Below are 20,699 nucleotides of genomic sequence, written 5' to 3' on the forward strand. Positions count from 1 at the left end.
GACCGGATAAACTGGGGGGAAGAGTGTTCCACATTGGCTACTTTTTCAGCTTTCTCGTCGTCATAGTCTTGGTCCCGAGACGTGCAAACGACAATCATCCATCCATCCATCCATCCGAAAGTCGTCGTCGTCGTCGTCGTCTTTTGCGGTGACGAAGAACGATGTGTTGTGTCATCTTCACAACCATCGCCGTGGAAGTAGCAAAAGACTGTCCCTATTTCGGTTCCGATTTTTGGTTTTTTTTTCTTTCTTTTTTTGACCACCACGCATCAGAAAGCAAACGGGCACCCTTGGACGACTTTATCACTCCAAACCAGATACGATACGGACCAGGGCCGATGATGGATAATGGTGCAAATGTGGCTACCGCCGAGGTCCCCGAAATCGAATCAACGATCCGTCACCATTATCGCTGAACTGCGGTCCTCCGGTGATGGAAAAGGCACCAACGCAACGCTTTTATTGGCAGAAAGAGATATGGATTTGCAAAACATACATTATTAGCATCTTTTCCGGCGGAACTCCTCCCTCCGTTCCTCTATTTCCCCAGGAATCTGTGTCAGGACACCGCTGAAAGAGCGAGCGCTTCCCGTGGGATACAAATTTTATTGTGTTGTTCGTTACGGATTTTCCGGGGAAGGTTTTTGGGGGAAAAGGTGGAAGAAAGTGGGTACATTCACCATAGCTTCTGCGATCAACAATGGGCTTTTCTGCAGGAAATTGATTGAATTCCTCTGTGATGCGCTTGCTTCTCTCCTGTTCAGGGGCTAAGCCAATCCCAGATCCGTGTCGTCCTTGAATCTTCTCCCTGGAGGAGCTAGGAAGAAGGCTGAAGTAGAAGGACGTGCCGGCCGAAGTTGGAACGGTTTTGTTCATACAGACAGCAACCATTCAGGCAGAGGCAGAGGCAGCAAAAGGCTGATAAGGACATCTTTCATTCTCGGATATCGCAGTCTAGCTTTATTGTTGTCAAGGCTCTGTGCGCTGCCAATAACAGAGCAGCGAACAGCGGGCCTCTAAGCTGTTTGACGATTCCGGCCACGGTGAGCTCGTTTGAGGAACATCCTCAACATATCTCTAAACATAACTGATGTCCTCAGACGTGTACTTCCTCGTGGCTCGAGGTAAGATGCCTCTCTGTGCGTGCCTAATCGGGTTACATATTCACGGGCGGAAAGAGACAGATTTTAGTGTCACTACACCCACGGGGTGATGGGATGCTGCTGATACCGTCACACATTTACGTGGCCTCTACTCCGGAAGGAAGTCCTAGGGGAAAAATATATTGTCACGTTTTTTTCCGGCAGTAGCAACGGTCTCACGGTCGCCTTGTTACTTTTTTTCAAGTGTCAAGTGTACTTGAGACGGCCGTCGTGTGTGACAAATTTTGTCTGTTTTGTTGTCTACCAGACTTCTTTTTTTTTTGGGTACTTTACGAGCATCATTCAAGGTCCTGTTCCATCTAGGCTCTTATGTGATGTTCAGTAACTGATACGATGTGTTCTTTTTGGGATTTAGATGAACTCTTTAACTTTTTTTTGTTCAATGCAAACTCTAGAAATCTGAAGAGAGGGAACGAAAATCTCTAAATTCTATTGCTCAACCGGAAATTTTAACAACCTATTCAAATTTACCATGTTTCTGGTACCATCCCATAACATTTTCCAGTGTATCACATTGCTCAGAAAAAAAAAAATTTTTTTTTTCAATAATCAACTTTGTCTAAAATAGAATAAATTGAAAAAAAAACTAATATCCAACTCGAATGGTGGAGGGGCTCTGCCGAAAAAAAGGTTCTTTTGAATCGCTAGAGAGCTAAATAAACCGGGTTGAAAATAAAATCTTCACCACATTTAAGAGCTTTAGTTTTATTTTCTGATACCGTAAGGCACAAAATTAATCAGAGGAAATAAAAATGTTTACCGACTGACAGATGTTATTGTCGTTGATGCGTGTCCTGAATCATTCGATTACTGAATTATTGACCGAGTCGCTGTTCTTACGTTCGAAAAATCCAGTTCGACACGATGGCTAAAACGAAAAGAAACTCTTTTGCTAGGGTTCGATTGAACGAAAACTTCTTAGAAAAATTCATATCTGCAAACATGATTTTTCTAATTTTTTTTTTTTTCAAAGAGGCTCTCGTGTTTTACAAGGAAAAACCGAAACATTGATTGCCCAATTAGTATCGGCAAACAGTTTTGGGTAAGTCCAATTTTATGAAACCCCAAACAATCTAAACTGTATAAATCATGCTTGCGATAGCACTGGACCGACATAAAACTCAAAAATGATCTCTCCCCGGATAGAGGACCATTGACCTGCCGGCGTCACAAAGCCAGAGCAATCATCACAGAGCTTAGCACAGAATTAAAAATCCAATTTAACGATTCCCATCAAAATCCCTTGGCCTTCGGGTGCTCCGGTCGAATCCTCCGGAGGGAGCTCTGGAAAAACATTTTTACGACTCTCTCAATTATGGCCAAACTGACGCAAACCGGCCAAGCCGGGCCTGTTATTGTCACATGATTTTCCACCAACCAACCTCTCTCTTGGCTTAGCTTTTGGGAGAAGTTGGAGAAATCCGTAGAAACAGCTGCTGCTGGCTGGCCGATTCTCGTTTGACAGAAACAGCCATTAATAATATAATTGAACATTCGAAATCGACCCAAATTTTGACAAAATTTTACGGTCTTCACCACACCACACTTGTTCGGATTTCGTTTTCGGCCGGAGTTGTTTCCAAATAATAATAATGGTAATAAAACCGAAAGTTACGCACAGAGCGTCAGGATTTTAATTTTGACCCAAGGTTCGGAGGAATGTCCTTTGCGCGAGGACGAAATAAAAACGTCGAAACGTTAAAGAGGAACGTTCGAATTGGATTGTCAACAATTCAGAGTATTTCAAAATTGTGTGCCATAGGTTTGTAACTGAAATAATCACAAGCTAAAGACGACATCCTTTCCTGAATTTCGACTGAAAAGAGCCTCCCGCAGCTTCCTTCAAGTAACGTTTACTAAGGGCGTCATTTGAGTCCACCATTTTTTAACTTTTTAACTAGGACAACATTGTAAAGCTAAGATTTATTTTTGGCCAACTTTTAATGTCAAATCTTTAAGAATGTGGCTAGACTTCTTTGCATTGAATTTATCTAATGGCTGCAGTTTAACAGAGCTAAGAAGTCAACTGCTTTTGTAAATCACTATATAAGTTTCTACAAGCTCCAAAATTCTTCCGATTGCATCAACCCAATCCAGGATAACTTTCACCGATTAGTCCCACGAGCTGATCGTTTATAAATTTATTCAACAGTACCATTTTGTCCCCAATTCACAGTAGCATTGGAGAGGGTGCTAACGAATCGATTCAGAATAAATAAAGTCAGAACCTTTGATCCTTCTGGGGATTGAAGGAAAACAGTTGCAGCAGCAGCAAACAGGAAAAGGACATAAAAATCCATCGATACCCCATTACAGCAGCGAGCAAACGGGCGCGAGTTTCTTTCTTCGACTTCTGACTCGAAAATCAGATAGCCGAACAACGCCATTAAGATAAGTTTAACGACTGGCGTAAGAACTTTTCCTCCACCGATTGTATCAACATTAAGTTTAACGAGAGCTACAAATCGAAATATTCCATAAACCATGAGTTTGGGAGCTTGGGCCTTCTGTATGGCGACCGTTAAAAACCAGGCGAGGCGTTTGACGAATTTCCATTTGATGACCTCAACAGTGGGAAAGGTGGTGGCTCCAGAGAAAAAAGTGAAACCGATTGTCCGAATCGATTTGCGTGACTCGCTTCTTTCTCTTTTTTTAGTTTGACAGTCCCCGGCCGCGTGATAGTTGGAACATTCCGGGAAATGCGCCACTCCCTGATGGATGATGGAAGAACAACCATCACGACGATAATGATCGAGCGCGTCGTGAATATATGCACATATTAAATTACTCCTCGTGCGGTTTTGGTGGTTGAGGGGGGGTCTTTTACTCCTCCTCCTTCCCGTCCAGAAAATGTGTTAACATGGACTAGGTTAGTTGGGGGAAGAAAGAGAAAAAAAAAACCACGAGGACGCCTAGAGGTCGTAGTCGTCATCACACCCCTCACAAACAAAGTTTGTCGCGCGCGGCGGCGTCAGGAAGATTGATTGCTGCTGCCAGTTGCTGTCCGGTTTCGAACTTCTCCGTTGCTGATGGACGCGAACCATTAGATTGACTTTCGTATGGCTGGCTGTTTGTTGTGGTCTGTAATTGTGCAACCCGAGAAGAGCTTCACCGGAATAAGTGAGTGTTTCTTCTTCGATGATGGCCGCCCCCGAATTATTATTAAGGGAATAAAATTTGAATGTGGAAAACATTACCGCAAGCATTGATGATGCTCTCTCACTCGGTGGGATTACCTCCTGCCCGGTAATTCTACTAGAAAAATACATCGCCGCAAATGAACGCGAGTGAGGTAGCAAGTCGAGCGATAAAAATTTGTACTTTGGCATTTCTGGCCTGATGGGGGAGGAATAATTTGTTTGGAAACAGTCGGTTAATGATGATGGAAATGGCGATTAGATATTCTCAGATTAAAGGGAATAAATATTTTCTAAAGCTAGCAAGCAGCATTCAAGGATTTATTGAGTGTTTATGTATGGAAGAAGTCGGCTAAGATCGTTAAGATCGGTTTACCTGGAAAATATTCTCGTTAAACCGAATTTAACATGAATTTTAAATAATCTAAAAGCATATGACTTCAGAATAATAAAAAAAAATGCACGCTCTAGGTATTTCGACAAAACAAATGTTGATCATACAAAAAAGCATTTTTTTTTAAATAATTCAGGTACAATTATCAGACTGATGTTTGAAAAAATAAACTGTCATATTTTTATACCCTTGCTGCGCCTGAGTGTTTTCCATGTAAACTCTGTTATCGAAATAATTCAAAATGTCTTACAAAACTTTTGAAATTAGAATTCTTAGCCGAACCTTCTTTAATTGAGTACACGTGAGAGCGTGATTGTATAAATGACTTGATAGAATTTTTGAAATTAAAGAAAAGTAGCGAATTCTTTCAGAAAGAAGACTTAATTTAGTTGGCTATTGTCAATTGAATTTATCATTTCTAAATAAGTTTTATTCTTACCGACTTAAGAGCCAGAGTTTGTTTCATCGATCTATCTATTAAGTTAAAACTGCAAAAAAATACCTGTTTTTCATTTGTTATACGATTTTTTTTCAATATATCTATTTTTTTTTCTATAATTGGTGTTCTATGGTTTTACTTCAATTTGTTCAATGATGTTTAAAAATTATTCATATTTTTTCTTAGTTTTGCTGTAGGGGCAATCAGTTTGTAACTTTTGTGAAACATGATTTGACACCAAATTATTCTTGTAGAAAAAATTTAAAAAAATATTTTTGATTGAAAGATTCAAGAAAACAGGGATATTTTTCGTAATTTTAGGAAATAATAAAAAAAATCCGAATTATTTGGTAAAATTGAAGAATGTTGGAAATTTTTCCAAACGAAAAGAAAACCAAGAAGATCACGAGGAATTGATACAGTGATTTTTTTTTATTTTTGAAAAGAAGAGAATATCAAGACCCATCTTTGGGTCACAGTTTAAAAATAGAAAATAAGGCGGTGCCAAACACCGAATTTGGTTGGATATCCAAATACGGCAAACGCATCATTTCTCATCATAACTGACAACCCGTGCAGTATATGAGAAGGCAATGCAAATCTTGCCGTACCTAAAATATCCAAATTTGAGTCCAACTACCGTAAGATGAAAAGATGGGAATAGAAATAGACCAGGAAAAATGATTATGATCACATGGGAGAACTATTCCCTTCATTCCGATAGACATCGACACTCAACCAGTATAATATTCATACGCCAGGTTGGTCTCCTGTAGTAGAATGTTAATACATGGGCCCCGGAGAGGCGCAAGATGTGGGTTCAAGTCTCACCGGGAGACAAGGCGAATTTTTTTCGCATGTTTTCCAACATCAATTTTCCCTTATCTAGTCCCTGAAATTTCATCTAAGTTGGATTCATTTCTCTACAAAAAAAGTTTCGCTGACTGAATGTTTGAGTCAAGACCCATCTTTGGGTCACAGTTTAAAAATAGAAGAGAATATTTCATAATTTATTTTAAGTTTATCCGAATATATCAGAATCTTTGAATTCTAACAATCTTATAAAATCCCATGTTATGAATAATCTTTTAAATTCAGGGGGATTTCGAAATGTTTAAGAAATTTTCCTTTCAATAATTTTTCATCAATATCGAATGCTCAATCTTTGACTGAATTCTGCTATTTCAAACTAAACAAACTAAATAAACACCGCTCAATTTCACCATTTATTCTAACTTTCTATCCATTTATGAAATTTTATTATCATAAGATGCCCCTACTAAAAAAGACATCACTTTTACCCGATAAAGCCGATAAATTAAATAACAAACATACATTACGGTGATTAATATCTTCTTAGATAAACAGAATTCCGATTTAAAAGTTAAAGTATCCGGTTCTCATATTAAAATTCTCTATTTTTCAGTTATTAAATTTATTTTTCATTTAAAAAACTTCCTCGTAAACGGATAATTTTTCTTTTATGAAGTAAGATTACAAAATATTTCAAAATGAAAACTCATCTTTTTCTCAAATTCTCAAATGTGGGTTTCGATTCACATTTTAAGTTTTTTACATGATTCAAAAGTTTGGTGTTGGAATTTGAAACAAATTTTATAATTGATTCATTTAAATTTTGTTATTTTTAGTTTATGGGGTCAATTTCTGAAGATTTAAAAAATAAGTTCGATGTTTCCTATTATGAAATCTGAACCGACATTTGAGTCATTTTTAACTTCTGGCTCAGAAACTAGACTATACAATTTTTTAAAGGAAAATTGACATAAGATGTCATTCTTTCCCTCTGTAACTTTTATAATCAACAGTAAATTCTAAGATTTAATAGATAATATTTTCACATAAAGTTATTTACAAATTTATTTTTCAGGCACTTCTTAGAATGATGTTCATATTTTCAGACTAATAAAAATGCAAATGCAAATTAAAACTACGAATTTGTATTTTTACCTGATTTTAATGAATTTTGAGAGTTTGTTTATTAATCCCGGAATTCGACTCTTAAGATATGAACTCGATGTTCAAAGCACTAACTACTCCGAATTTTTCTTAATGTTGTTCTGGATTTTTTATTTAGAATTCCAAGAATAATGAACAGAACTGAGAAAATTAGTTTGAAATTGAAAGATCTTCATCAATGAGTGCCGATTACAACATTAGAAAATTACATTTTACCAAATTCTTCTAAATGCAAATTTCAAATTTTGGTAGCTTTTGTATTCAAATTTTTATCAAATTTAATCTCAAATGAATCAAATAGATACAAGTTTTTCCATATTTATGTCAATTTTAAAATATGCTCCGGTATTTTTCTAAACAAAATTTACTTTTATCCCCAATACTGAATCCTGAGTTTGAAATAATGTTCAATCGAAATTTTTAATCTAAGTTTTATCAACGAGTTTCAAATATTAATTTAGTTTTGTAGCGAAGATTTAAAAAACAGATACACGTGTAGGAATAACGTAGTTTTGAAATTGAATTCCATCCATTATAAAATTCTTCAATGTGACCTGCAATTAGCTTCTGGTATTTAAGCATGATTTTTAATTTTTGTTCAGAAATTTAAGATCTGCATTTTTGATTTAGGAAACAAATTTCAAACGACTGGGAGATGGGGTTATTTTCAAATAACAAATCTCGGCCATGAAAGAAAAAGTGGCTCCATTTCCAGATCATCATCCTAACCCTGAACCTGATCTTGACTCAGATCCTTATCCAGACTTGGTTCTTGTTCCAAATTCTGATCCTCATATTGATCCATATTAATCCTGATGCTAACTATGCACCTAATTTTGATCCTAGTCCCGGTCATGGCCCAAATCCTGATCTTGCTTTTGCTCCAGATCCTTATTCTAATCCTAACCTCAAGTCTTAAGCATTCAAAATATATATTATATTTTAACTTTTTATCTTGCATTTCAGATTCTGAAGCATAATTTAAAATTTTAATCTTAAAGCTTTTTTTCCATTGGATCAGGAATCCGTTCTTAATTTTTAATTTTGTGAATATTTTTTTTCACCAAAGCATAGAATTTGATAAACAAAAATAAAGCCCATATATCATAAAATTTTTTGTGTTCATATAACAAAAAATCATCATCTTCTTTAAATTTGTTAGCAAGGTTTGAAACAATTTTTTTGATTATTGATCGTTCCAGAAACGTCTAGAGGAATTGTCTGGGTCAATTTCACCAAATTAAGAATCAAATGATGTGGAATACTGTGCTCTAAGAAACTATTTAATATTTCGGCATATCAGTCTCTATTTTCTTAAAACGATCTTTTGATTGATCCTACGTTTCAATGTTGATTGGCATCTTCCTCAGGGAATTGATCTAGCGTTCCGTGTGAAATTTCTGTGCTTATGTGAAGCTTATTATCCACTTTTTTCATCTCTAATCGATTCTGTTTTTTTAAACTTATTTTGTATTTTTGTATGATTTTTCGTGATCGAACTTTTCAAGCGGTTTAATTTTAAAATCTGAAAATTAATTGATATCATCAATTTTGATTTAAAATTTTAATCATTTTTAAAATTATACCACTTAAAAAGTTCGGAAACAAAAAACCATACAAAAATCCAAAATAAGTTAAAAAAACATAGAGACGATTAGAGAAAAAAAAGTGGACAGTAAGCTTCACATAAGCACAGAAATTTCACACGGAACGATAGATTAATTCCCTGCAGAAGATGCCAATCAGCATCGAAACTCCGGATGAGTCAAAACATCGTTTGACAAAAATAAAGACTGATATGCCGGAAAACAATTACATTGAATCATCCAGTCGACCCGAAATCTCATTAAAATTAATTTGTAAGTTCGAAATATTTATTTTTACTCCAAAAGCAATGCGAAACAAATAATTCCAAATTATAATTTTTTAGTTGAACTGTATCGGCCAAATTTGTCAACTGAAAGTTAAAACAGAGCCAAATTATGTCCTTAACAAGCTATTGAATCTAAAGGAAACTAGTATTTTGAACTGAAAAAATTACACAAACCTACAATGTAAGTAACAACATTATTCTTGAGACTTTTTTTACGAATTTAAGAACGAATTTTGTTCAATTGAAACTCAAAATATGTCGTTTTTTGTCTCCCAAATGTCAACACATTAAAAAAAAATGAAAGTCTTGGAACAAACTGTTAAATTTTATTTGATATTTAAAAAAATAAATTACTCACGAAACGAGAAAAAATTTCTTTGAATTATCAGTTTCTCAGTTTTGAGTTCAAGTACCTTCTTTCAAGAGCATTTTTTCCAAAATAAAATTGAAAGCACCACACAACTTTCAAGCAAACGTACTGACGCCGTAATTCAATTCAATTAAGTAAAAAGCAAAAAAAAATTCAACGCACCCCGCTTTTATTTACTCTCTCCGGGTACGGTACGGTAATCAGCATACGATTGATGGAAAATAATTTGGCTTTCCCCGGCCTTTAGGATTTCCATAGGAACAACACAAACCTGATGCCGCAGTCCTCGATGAAGGAAGGTGACAATTTCACCGCTTCCAGAGGATGATTCCAGAGCTACCCAACATCAAAAGGCTCCGGCGGCATGGAAAGGCGCCATGCCATCGTCATCGTCTTCGTCGTCTTTACGCTAACTACGTGAACCATTTTTCTTCCGCTTATCCTTTCCGAATGATGACAGGAAAAAAAAGATGGGGGCGCCTTGCGAAACCCAACAGCAAACCAAAACCCCATAGCTTGAAGGCGCCCACCAAGAAAGCGAAGCAGCAAAATATGGTTATAAATTTTCCATTTTTACGCTTCGCGAACCGGTTCCTCTGCTTTCGGGGGTTTGCGTTTGAATTTTCATATTACCCCGACGCCTGTTTGCTGCTCCGATTTATTTTATTTTTTTTCCGTCTTCCGTATTTGGCCAGAAGGCAACTGAAGCTGCCTGACGCCGAGCAAAGAGTGTTGATGATTTTGCCTTTAGACACCACACCACAGAAAACGCGAGCCGCAGACGCTTTGCTGACACCAAACGAACGAATGAACGGAGAATAAACTAGCATAACCAAGTGCCGGCGCACAAATTGGAAGCTGATGGTGTTGTTGCCTGATGCGGGGGAAGTTTGTGGGGATTGTGGGTGGGTGTGTGATTGCTGGATGTTTTCAATGTCATCCAGAAAATCGGTTTAAGAGTTTCGGATGATGCTGATGGGATTCTGCCCGGCGTTCTTCCGGAGAAAGGTTCTGGGGATGAGAGCTCAGCTTAAAATATGGTCGCTAGAATTTGCCATTAGCGATTTCTGATGTGATTTACGGCGCTGCATAAAAAGAAGCTAGAGGCAGAAAGTGCACAGAAATTGTGGCGCGTAATTAATTTTCATAAATTTGTTACGCAAACACGAAGACTGTCGAAAACAAATGTTTATCAAGTTGATGCAAAACTATGAAATATGTTCGGTTAGGTTGTGAGGGAATTTGCTCTCTGGAGCTACCATGTAAACAAATTAAAACATTGAAAAAACATCCAATTCGTGGTATCGAACTTGGTATTAGATATCAGAAAGGCACTTTCAGGCTAAGTGAAGAATGTAAATATTCGTAACCAAACCTAAGCTACTACAATTATCTTAGGAAAATTATAGTAGTATTCATAAAAAAAAAACAATACAATAACAAGAGTGCCGAGAACAAACTTTTCTCACAAAGTTGAAAACAGTGGAAAATTTTCTGTACTGTTCTGAAGAAACTTACTCTCTGGAGCCACCATGTAAAAATTAACAACACCTTAAAAAATTCTGTGAAAATTGGTAAAAGATATCTGACAGTCACAACATATCTTTTAAACAAAGAATGTAAATATCAAAAATCAAAAAATGTCTGCACATTCACTGGTGAATAACAGTAACTAACTAATGAACCGTAATCGCAAATCCCACGTATTTTGTCCATGCATTACCTGATCCTGATATATCAATTAATCAAAGACGAGGGACCATGCTTTGGTCAGTCTGTCTTGAATAATCACAACATCATTAGCTTCAGCTTCAGCTTTCTTCCAGTCGTCTGGCTGTTATTCAACCGTGGTGCCCTTCTTGAGTCACGTGCCGGAAGCTCCGCCGGATGAGATGACATTTTCCCCGGAAAATCGGAAAACAAGATAACCAAATTAGGCGCACCTCGACGGGAAAAATCACGACGACCGCTGGAGATTTCCTTTCCTCTTGTCTGTGTTTAGGTCAAATCGCTCAGCTCAGTTTGTCGATTGAAGTCAGAGAATTGAAGGAGGAAAGCAAAAAAAAAATCGTAGACATAAATCGATCCTTTTAAATGAGGGTGAGGCGAATGTCTAAAAATGTAATACCTACACAAGATTGGGGGAAAAGCTTTCCCATTTCCGGTTTCCTTTCAACTTTACCAGTTTTTAAAGAACAAGATGGATGGAAGGCAAAAATGTTAACACGTGAGAGCAAAAAAATACTGCCGAATCTTCGAAATAGAAGCCCTAAAGCGGTGCTTATCGGAAACCGATTCTAGGCGCATTTCTGTGATGGGATGAAGCGAATTTCCAGCGAAATAAATTCGATAAGAAAAGCGATAACTCAGTGGGTGATCCCAAACGCTTAGAGTTGCTTTAAACAAAGGTTAATTTGAAGAAGATGAAGGAGGATTTTTTTTTCTTCAATCTCCAAACGAATAAAATGACATAGACTGGATTCTAGACTTCAACACTTTCTTAAAATTTCAGTTCCCAAAATACAATTTAACGAATTTCTGAATCTTAATCCTTGATAGTCATTTCTCACTTAATTTCTAAAATCGTAACACCGAATTCTCTCATCTCAATTTCCAACTATCAACCTCAATTCTCAAATCTAGATTTTGATTTCCAGTTCTCAATCCTCAATACTCAACTCTCAATTCTCAATTTTCAATTTTTATTCACAACTCTCAACTCTCAACTCTCATCTATCAACTCTCAACTGTCAGTCTCAACTTTTAACTCTTAACTCTCAACTCTCAACTCTCAACTCTCAACTCTCAACTCTCAACTCTCGACTCTCGACTCTCAACTCTAAATTCTCAACTCTCAACTCTCAACTCTCAAATCTCAACTCTCAACTCTCAACTCTCGACTCTCGACTCTCAAAACTCTCAAAACTCTCAAAACTCTCAACTCTCAACTCTCAACTCTCAACTGTCAACTCTCAACTCTCAAGTTTCAACTCTCAACTCTCAACTCTCAACTCTCAACTCTCAATTCTCAACTCTCACTCTCAACTCTCAACTCTCAACTATCAACTATCAACTATCAACTATCAACACTCAGCTCTCAACTCTCAACTCTCAACTCTCAACTCTCAACTCTCAACTCTCAATTCTCAACTCTCGACTCTCGACTCTCAAAACTCTCAAAACTCTCAACTCTCAACTCTCAACTCTCAACTCTCAACTCTCAAGTCTCAAGTCTCAAGTCTCAACTCTCAACTCTCAACTCTCAGCTCTCAACTCTCAACTCTCAACTCTCAACTCTCAACTCTCGACTCTCAACTCTCAACTTTCAACTCTCAACTCTCAACTCTGAACTCTCAACTCTCAACTTTTAACTCTTAACTCTTAACTCTTAACGTTTAACTTTTTACTCTCAACTCTTCTCAACTCTCAACTCTCAACTCTCAACTCTTAGCTCTTAACTCTCAACTCTTAACTCTCAACTCTCGATTCTCGACTCTCGACTCTCAACTCTCAACGCTATCAACTCTCAACTCTCAGTCTCAACTCACTACTCTCAACTCTCAACTCTCAACTCTCAACTCTCAACCCTCAACTCTCAACTCTCGACACTCGACTCTCGACTCTCAACTCTCAACTCTCAACTCTCAACTCTCAACTCTCAACTCTCATCTCTCATCTCTCAACTCTTAACTCTCAACTCTCGATTCTCGATTCTCGACTCTCAACTCTCGACTCTCGACTCTCGACTCTCAACTCTCAACTCTAAACTCTAAACTCTCATCTATCAACTCTCAACTCTCAGTCTCAACTCACTACTCTCGACTCTCAACTCTCAACTCTCAAATCTCAACTCTCGACTCTCAACTCTCAACTCCCAACTCTCAACTCTCAACTCTCAACTCTCAACTCTCAACTCTCAACTCTCAACTCTTAACTCTTAACTCTTAACTCTCAACTCTTACCTCTCAACTCTCAACTCTCAACTCTCAACTCTCAACTCTCAACTATCAACTCTCAGCTCTCAATTCTAAACTCTCGACTCACTTCTCTCAACTCTTAATTTTAAACTCTCAACTCTCAACTTTTATAGCTTCTGTTTTTTTCGTAAGAAATACATCGAATAACTGAAGCCAGTAGGTTTTAATTAGAAATAAAAGTGAAGCCTTAAACTTTTTTGAACATACTTGTAAGATCTGAAATTGAACTATACAAAATTGTCAAACGAAAAGTTGTTTAAGTTGGTGAAAGTCACATCATTTTTTTTTTCAACTTTAAATTCCATGGAATGGAGAAAAACGAGAGAGGATTCACGTCTTTGGGCATCACCTGGACTGCAGTTAGCAGCTGATAACTTCTCGAAATCGATTCTCTTCCGGCTCACAAGAAATGACAATCCACGTCATTTTTCTCCGACTGAATAGCGCTGGCAATTCATCCTTCCTACATTAGCTAAGCCAAGCAATGCCATCTGGAAGCTGGAGCTCTGAAGCTAAATCTCCTGCTCAGATGAGATGAGTTATTTTTCAGTGGAAGAACAGCATCATCATGGATGATTCATAAACGAGATACGGTATGTTATGGTATGGTGGGCGTCAAATAAAGTATGCATGCTAGGTTAGACCAAAACCATTTCCGAGATCCTAGACATTTGTATGAATGTATACATGTATTCTCAAATCCATCTGTACACCTCACAGTTGAACAGATCGTTGCTCTCTACAATAATCCTGAATAGTACCGGAGCTATTAATTCTACCGAGGGATTTGATTTTACGGCAAACGGATTTGTGGAGAAGTGGGTGGGAAAATTGTGCAACAACGACGACGACGTCGAGTGAGGATGTGAAAAATCGATATCCTTGCTTGATATTGTTGCTTCCCTTTTTTTTGCGGCAGGCGAAAAAGTCTGTTGCAGCTGCACCCAAAAACCACTGCTGCCATTTATAATCTAAGGACATGCTCTGTGCAATTATTGCTGAAACATTTGGCACAATTTTTCTCCTCGTTTTCAACCATTGTGGGTGGGAAGCCAAAAAGGAGAAAATTGATTCATAACATATTAGCGAATTTATTTTCATTATTTTCCCGACAGCAATCTGTTTCAATTGGATTGATTTCACACTTGAATTGCTATTTATTGGTTCGGTATAGTAGGGAAAGGTGCATTTGAGTTCGAAATAAAAAAAAATCAGAAACACTCGTTCAGTAAAGTTTTTCCATTGTTGTTCAATAAAATTGCTGAAACGAAGTTGAGGAAAAATTAGACAAAAAAAACCATTCCAGCCTCGATTACATCGGAATCCTAGAAGCTGCCTGAAAAAAAAATGGTTTAGGTAACCAATTTTTCGAATGAAATCATCGACTATTTCCGTGTTTTTTTTCTCTTCCGTTATGTTCCTTTTCCGGTAGTTGTTAGGATTTGTGATTTTTTTGCCCTCTCTCTTACAGACGACAACTTTTTTTTGCTGATGGAACTCCCAAGTGGTGGTTTTACGCTCCGGTAGCACCGGGTGTTGTTTTGTTGTGAGTGATTTATGCGTTCGGATTGTGATCCCTGCCTCAGGGCTGAGTTGTTCTCGACTGCTGCTACCAATGCTGAGCTGTTCCTGTTTTTCGATTGATGATAATCGATTGGAGCCATTCATCATTGGACGCTTGAAATCGTTTTTGAGTTTCAATTATTTGCCAATTTCGGTTTGATGGGCAACAAATCGAATGGCATTAGTCTTTAAGAGGAGTTTACTCTCTGGAGCCACCACACCCAAAGGTTTGATTTCCCAAACCAAATATCCCTCTCAAACAATAATGAGCTAAGAGAATAGCACAGCTGGTCAGCTTATGTGTGGCGCTCTCATTTCGGCAAGTCATTAAAATCCGTGACTCATAACTCATTGATTGAATTCCAACCGAAGGATGAAAACGAAAAAAAAAACCAAAAACCACAACCAATAACTTTTGGTTTTTGTTCTCCAGCCAGATATGCTAAAATTGGGTGCCTTTTTCACCTTCTCATTGTTTACTGAATTGAATCCAACGAAGCCAGACGAAACCAAAACGTCATTAATCAGCACACAAATTCTTTTGCGGCAGTCCTCCGGCTAGACTTGGTTGGTTAGGAATTCCCGATTATCATTCTGAGGTTTGATCCCTTTTTGAGGGGGTCAGAATGGCTGTAAAGCGTCTTTCTTGTTTATTGAACCTTTTATTTCAATTATTCTTGAGAAAAAGGATTGAATAAAAGGAATCTACATTCTAAAAAAGAATGGAAGACGATTTTCGCTGGCTTTAACAGCTGTTTTGGTTTAAAAAAAAGGTTTCCCATTGAAGATTTATCCCTAAGTTGATGATTTTTTAATACAAATATGTGTGAAGCTACTAATCATTTCGTTTACAAGGTTTTCATTTAATGTCCTTTGTGAAAATTTCGAATTTTCATGGTTGATGAGGGAAGTGTTCTAATTTTTAAATTTTCGAATTTTTTAGAAGGGGACTATTCAAAGACAAAGGTTTCTGAGTAAATATTGAAAGAAAGATTACATTCACTCAAAAAAAAGAAATCCTAAGAGTGACTAGAAATAAAACTTTTGGGAACATGAAAACTTGACCCGAAAAAGACTGATTAACAACCAAATATCCTCAAAAAAACATTTTTTTACAATCATTTTCTGGTTTGTGGAGGTTTGTTGTATGTTTTCATTCTTCCATTTGTTTCAGAATTGTCTGTTCATTATTATTTAATGTTTATCCCTTTTCTCTACTTTCAATGGTTCGAATTGATTTCTTAAATATGTATTTTTTGTATTATTTCTATTGTTTTATCGATATTTAATCATTCTTTAAATATTTGTTTTATAATTTTTTAAATGGGTGTAACAATTTTTCATATTATGTTGCGATTTTTTTTAAATTCTATTAATCTTTAAATATTTTTGAACCATTTTTTACAATTTCTTTTAATTATTCTAACAAATTTTTATTTTGATTTTAAAATAATTTTATTGCTTTCTTAACATTTATTTTACATTTATTAAATCATCTTTTTATTATTTTTTCTATTTTTTTTTATGATTTAGATTTTTTTTTATTTTTTTTTTTAATTATTTTTCGTCCTTTTATATTCTTTTAATTCATTTTCCTTTTAAATTCGGTTTTTTTAGTTCTTTTTCCTTTAATTTGTTTTTTATTTTTTCCTTTTTTATTTTTTTCCCATTTTTTTTTTCCTTTCTAAACTATTTTTCTTTCCTATTTATTTTATTCCCTCTTTTATTTTTTCCTTTTCCATTTTTTCTCTTCTTTTATTTTTTTTTCTTTTTAATTATTTTTCTTTTTAATTTAATTTTCCTTTTTATATTTTTTCTTTTTTTATTTTTTTTTCTACTTTAATGTTTAGTACCATTTTTAATGTTTTTGCTATTTTTTTTTCGTTTTACATTTTTTTCAATTTTTCCTTTTTTATTTTTTTCGTTTTTTGCTTTTTTCCCATTTTTAATATTTTTTCCTTGTTTTTTCCATTGTGTTTTTTTCCTTTTTGTATTTTTATTCCTTTTTTTCCTTTTCCTTCCTTCGATTTTCTCAATTTTTTATTTATTTTCTTCTTTCTTTTTTCCTTATTTTATTTACTTTTAATTCTTTTTTCATTTTTAATTTTTTTTTTGTTTTTCGTGTTTTATTTTTTTCCGTTTTTTCCGTTTTTTCAGTTTTTTTCCCTTTTAATGGTTTTCCTTTTTTATTTTACTCCGTTTATTTTTTTCCTTTTTGCATTTTTATCCATTTTTTAACCTTTTAATATTGTTTTGCTTTTTATTTTTTTATGTTTTTCTGTTTTTTTTTTAACATTGTTAAATTTGTTTTTTTTTCTTTTTTTTACTTTATTAACTCTTTCCCTTGTATTTTCTTCCGTTTTAATTTTTTTCTATTTTAATTTTTTCCGTTTCATTTTTTGTTCCTTTTTTTTATTTTTTTCCTTTTATTTTCTTTTTTTTTTCTTTTCTTTTCTTTTTTTTTCTTTTCTTTTCTTTTTTTCCTTTTTTTTCTTTTTTTCCTTTTTTTCCTTTTTTCTTTTTTTTCTTTTTACATTTTTCCCTTTTTTGTTATTTTTTTTTCCCCAATTTTTTTCTTTTTTTTGCCGTTTTTTTTTCCTTTTTTATTTTTTCCCTTTTTTCCTTTTTTATTTTTTTCCTTTTCTATTTAGATTTTTCCTTTTCTATTTAGATTTTTCTTTTCTATTTAGTATTTTTCCTTTTAAATATTTTTCCCTTTTTAATTTTATTCCCTTTTTTTATTTTTTTTTTACTTTAGTATTTTTTTCCCTTTTTTAATTTTGTTTCCCTTTTTAATTTTGTTTCCTCTTTTTCCTTTTTTATTTATTTCCTTTTGTGTTTTGTTTTTTTTTGTTTATTTTTTTCATTTTTTTATTTTTTTTGCTTTTATAATTTTTTTTTCCTTTACAATTTTTTTCCTTTGTTTTTTTTCTTTTTTTCTTTTCTTATTTTTTTAACCTTTTCTTATTTTTTTATTTTTTGAACCTTTCCTATTTTTTTCCTTTCTTATTTTTTTTCCTTTCTTATTTTTTTCCTTTCACATTTTCTTCCTTTTTATTGTTTTTCTTCTTTGCAATTTAATTCAGTTTTTCATAATTCTTGTATAAATCATTTCACTTCTTTATTTTTTTTTATCAATATTATTTGATTTTTTTTATGTTTAACGATTACAATTACAATTATTTTTTTATGTTTTTTTTTTTAATTTTTATGTAGTATTTCTATTTTAGTCTTCTTCTTTTTTAATTTGTTTTGCATTTTTCTTATTTTTGTTTGAATTTATGTTTATTTATCTTTTTTATGTTTTTATTTTTATATCTTTTTCCCCTTTTTTTTGTTTTTATTTTTGTTCCACTTTTTTTTATTTAAAAAAAATTGTGTTTCTTTTTGTTTTTTTTTTTTTTTTTTGTTTTTTTCCCATTTTTATTTCGCATTATTTAATTTTTTATTTGAAAAAAACAAATAAAAAAATAAATGAAGCGAAATAAAAATGATAAAAAAAACAAAAAAAAAATTTAAAAAACAAAAAAAAAATTACAAAATTTTTTTAATTAAAAAAAAAAGTGTTTTAGTTTTGTTTTTTGTTTGTTTTTCTATTGTTTCAATTAAGTTTTCTCTAACATTGAATTTGATATTGAAATTATTAGCAATTTGCCAAAAAGCGGATCGTCCAGAATAGAAGAAAAACCAAATGAAAACCGGAAATATTTTTGACAACACTTAAATGTTCAACAATGTCTCTGGTATGATTTTTTATGTTTCAAGTTAGTTAATTTAGGTACAGATTACATTTCTCGGATTGTGTTGTGCAAATTTCATTGGGTGATAAACTCACAGTTTATCACAGCGAATTCAATCTTCTCAATTATTGAATTAACTCCGCCATAAAGAGCTAATTCAAGGGTATTAAAAGAAGTAGAGAAACATCACATTCGAAAATCACCACTTTGTGCAAAACACCTTAATTGTATGCTCTTTATCTGAAGGTGATTAAATTCATTTGAATATTGTTTGTTCAGTTTCTCTTAGCATAAATATGCTGAAGAAAAACAAATATAAAAAGATACAAATGGTTAAAATCCTCTATAAATAAACCAAATAGAAAAGAATCCCTGAAAAAGCTCAACTGAAGTTTGAAACGTTGGAATATTCTATAATTGCGTGGAAATTCAAAAATCTATCACTATGAATGGTCATACAAACTGAGAATAGAATCCTAGGTGGATTTTAAACTTTTTTTTTAAAAACGCAAATTTGGAAATAATATTACACCACTCTTAAATTTCATAATGGCATTTTTGCACTGTGCCTGCATTTTTGAGGAAGGTATAATTTATGAAACTTTCGAACAGACATCTTTAAATTTTTGTGTTTTAAATTTTGTGTTCTAGGAAAAAACCATCATAAAATTTCATCATTAACGTCATATGCCAAATGAAATTATAAGGCGTTTAGTGTTTCTTTTTTCAATCAAATTTTAGTTCTTGTAGTGAGAACCCTCGAATAAAAATATACCAAATTTAACTTTTAAAATTTAAAGTTTTCAGAAATGAATTTGAATTCTTTCTGCCATTTCGAACGGTTTGACCAGGATTGTTTTTCAAAAGTTAACCCAGAAAAGAAACCTTTCAAACATTAGGGACGGAATGAAAATTTATGACCCAAATTCCACCTTAAAAGGAGTAGGTATCAGAATCTTATCCTGATAATCATCGGTACTTATCGAATATGGGCGTTAATCAATCGACGAACGACGTGATTCCCACAAACCATAATCTAAATCCATCTTAAGCTAAATTAACATCGAAAACGCAATTCTTCGGCTTACTGCTTTCGTCGATTCAAATACAAATTCCAAATCGTGTTCCTCCAAGATACATACCTGAAAGGGAAAAGAAAAAAAGAAAATATATGTTAGAAAAAATTAACACTCAATGATGGAAGTGGTAGTTCGGAAGTTCGACAGAAGTCGGCGACTTCGTTCGAAGAACTCGAAAAATTAACATAAAATATTCGATTATTTTTTTCTTTTTCCCAACCCCCAATAACGAAAAATTCGATTCTACGAATAGCTACTGATCCCTAAAATCGAAGGATGGAGGAAAACAACGTGCCAAACCCGGGAAAATAAACTGGCGCAAAGTTCGTTTAATCATTGACAAATCACCAACGAAAGACCTAACCAAGCAAAGCCACAGGAAAATTGAGCCTGAAACAAAGAACGACTGCGATGGCTCTCAATTGTTGTAGTACTGCGCCAATTCGGAACGGAAGTCGTCCTTCGTTTTCTCCTAGCAAGATGGAAAAACGAGGAAAAAACTTCTTTTTTTTTTTAAAGAAAACGAGTTCAATTCGGTTGGTTGGTCACAAGATTTGCTGCATACACACACACCCCTACTTGGGCCCCAGAATCTATGATTCTCTCAATGTGGGAGCTCTGGAAGATTTCGTTCTTCATCCGGCTCAGTGCCAACCAACGACGACGACGAGGACGACGTTGAAGCTTGGCCATCATCGGATAAACTGCCCTCGGCCACCCACCCACTTATTCCGCTTCCGGCCGCAGCTCAGAGTTGCCATTGTTGGCGTTCAAATTTGGATGAAGAGTGGGAGTATGGAGTCGACTAAAAGCGCGTCAGACTGCTGGGAGCCACCACAATGGGAACTTTTGTTCCCCGTCATAGAGACTGCTTCATGTAGGAACACATTCACCTCCAACCCGACCGATTCTGGGCCGGGTTCCGTTTTTTTCTAGGTTTTTTTCTCCAATTTTTTCGACGTTCTCTCGCTCGATTTACAGTACAAA

Source organism: Uranotaenia lowii, chromosome 3, assembly GCF_029784155.1.
Source record: "Uranotaenia lowii strain MFRU-FL chromosome 3, ASM2978415v1, whole genome shotgun sequence".
Classification (NCBI taxonomy): Eukaryota; Metazoa; Arthropoda; class Insecta; order Diptera; family Culicidae; genus Uranotaenia; species Uranotaenia lowii.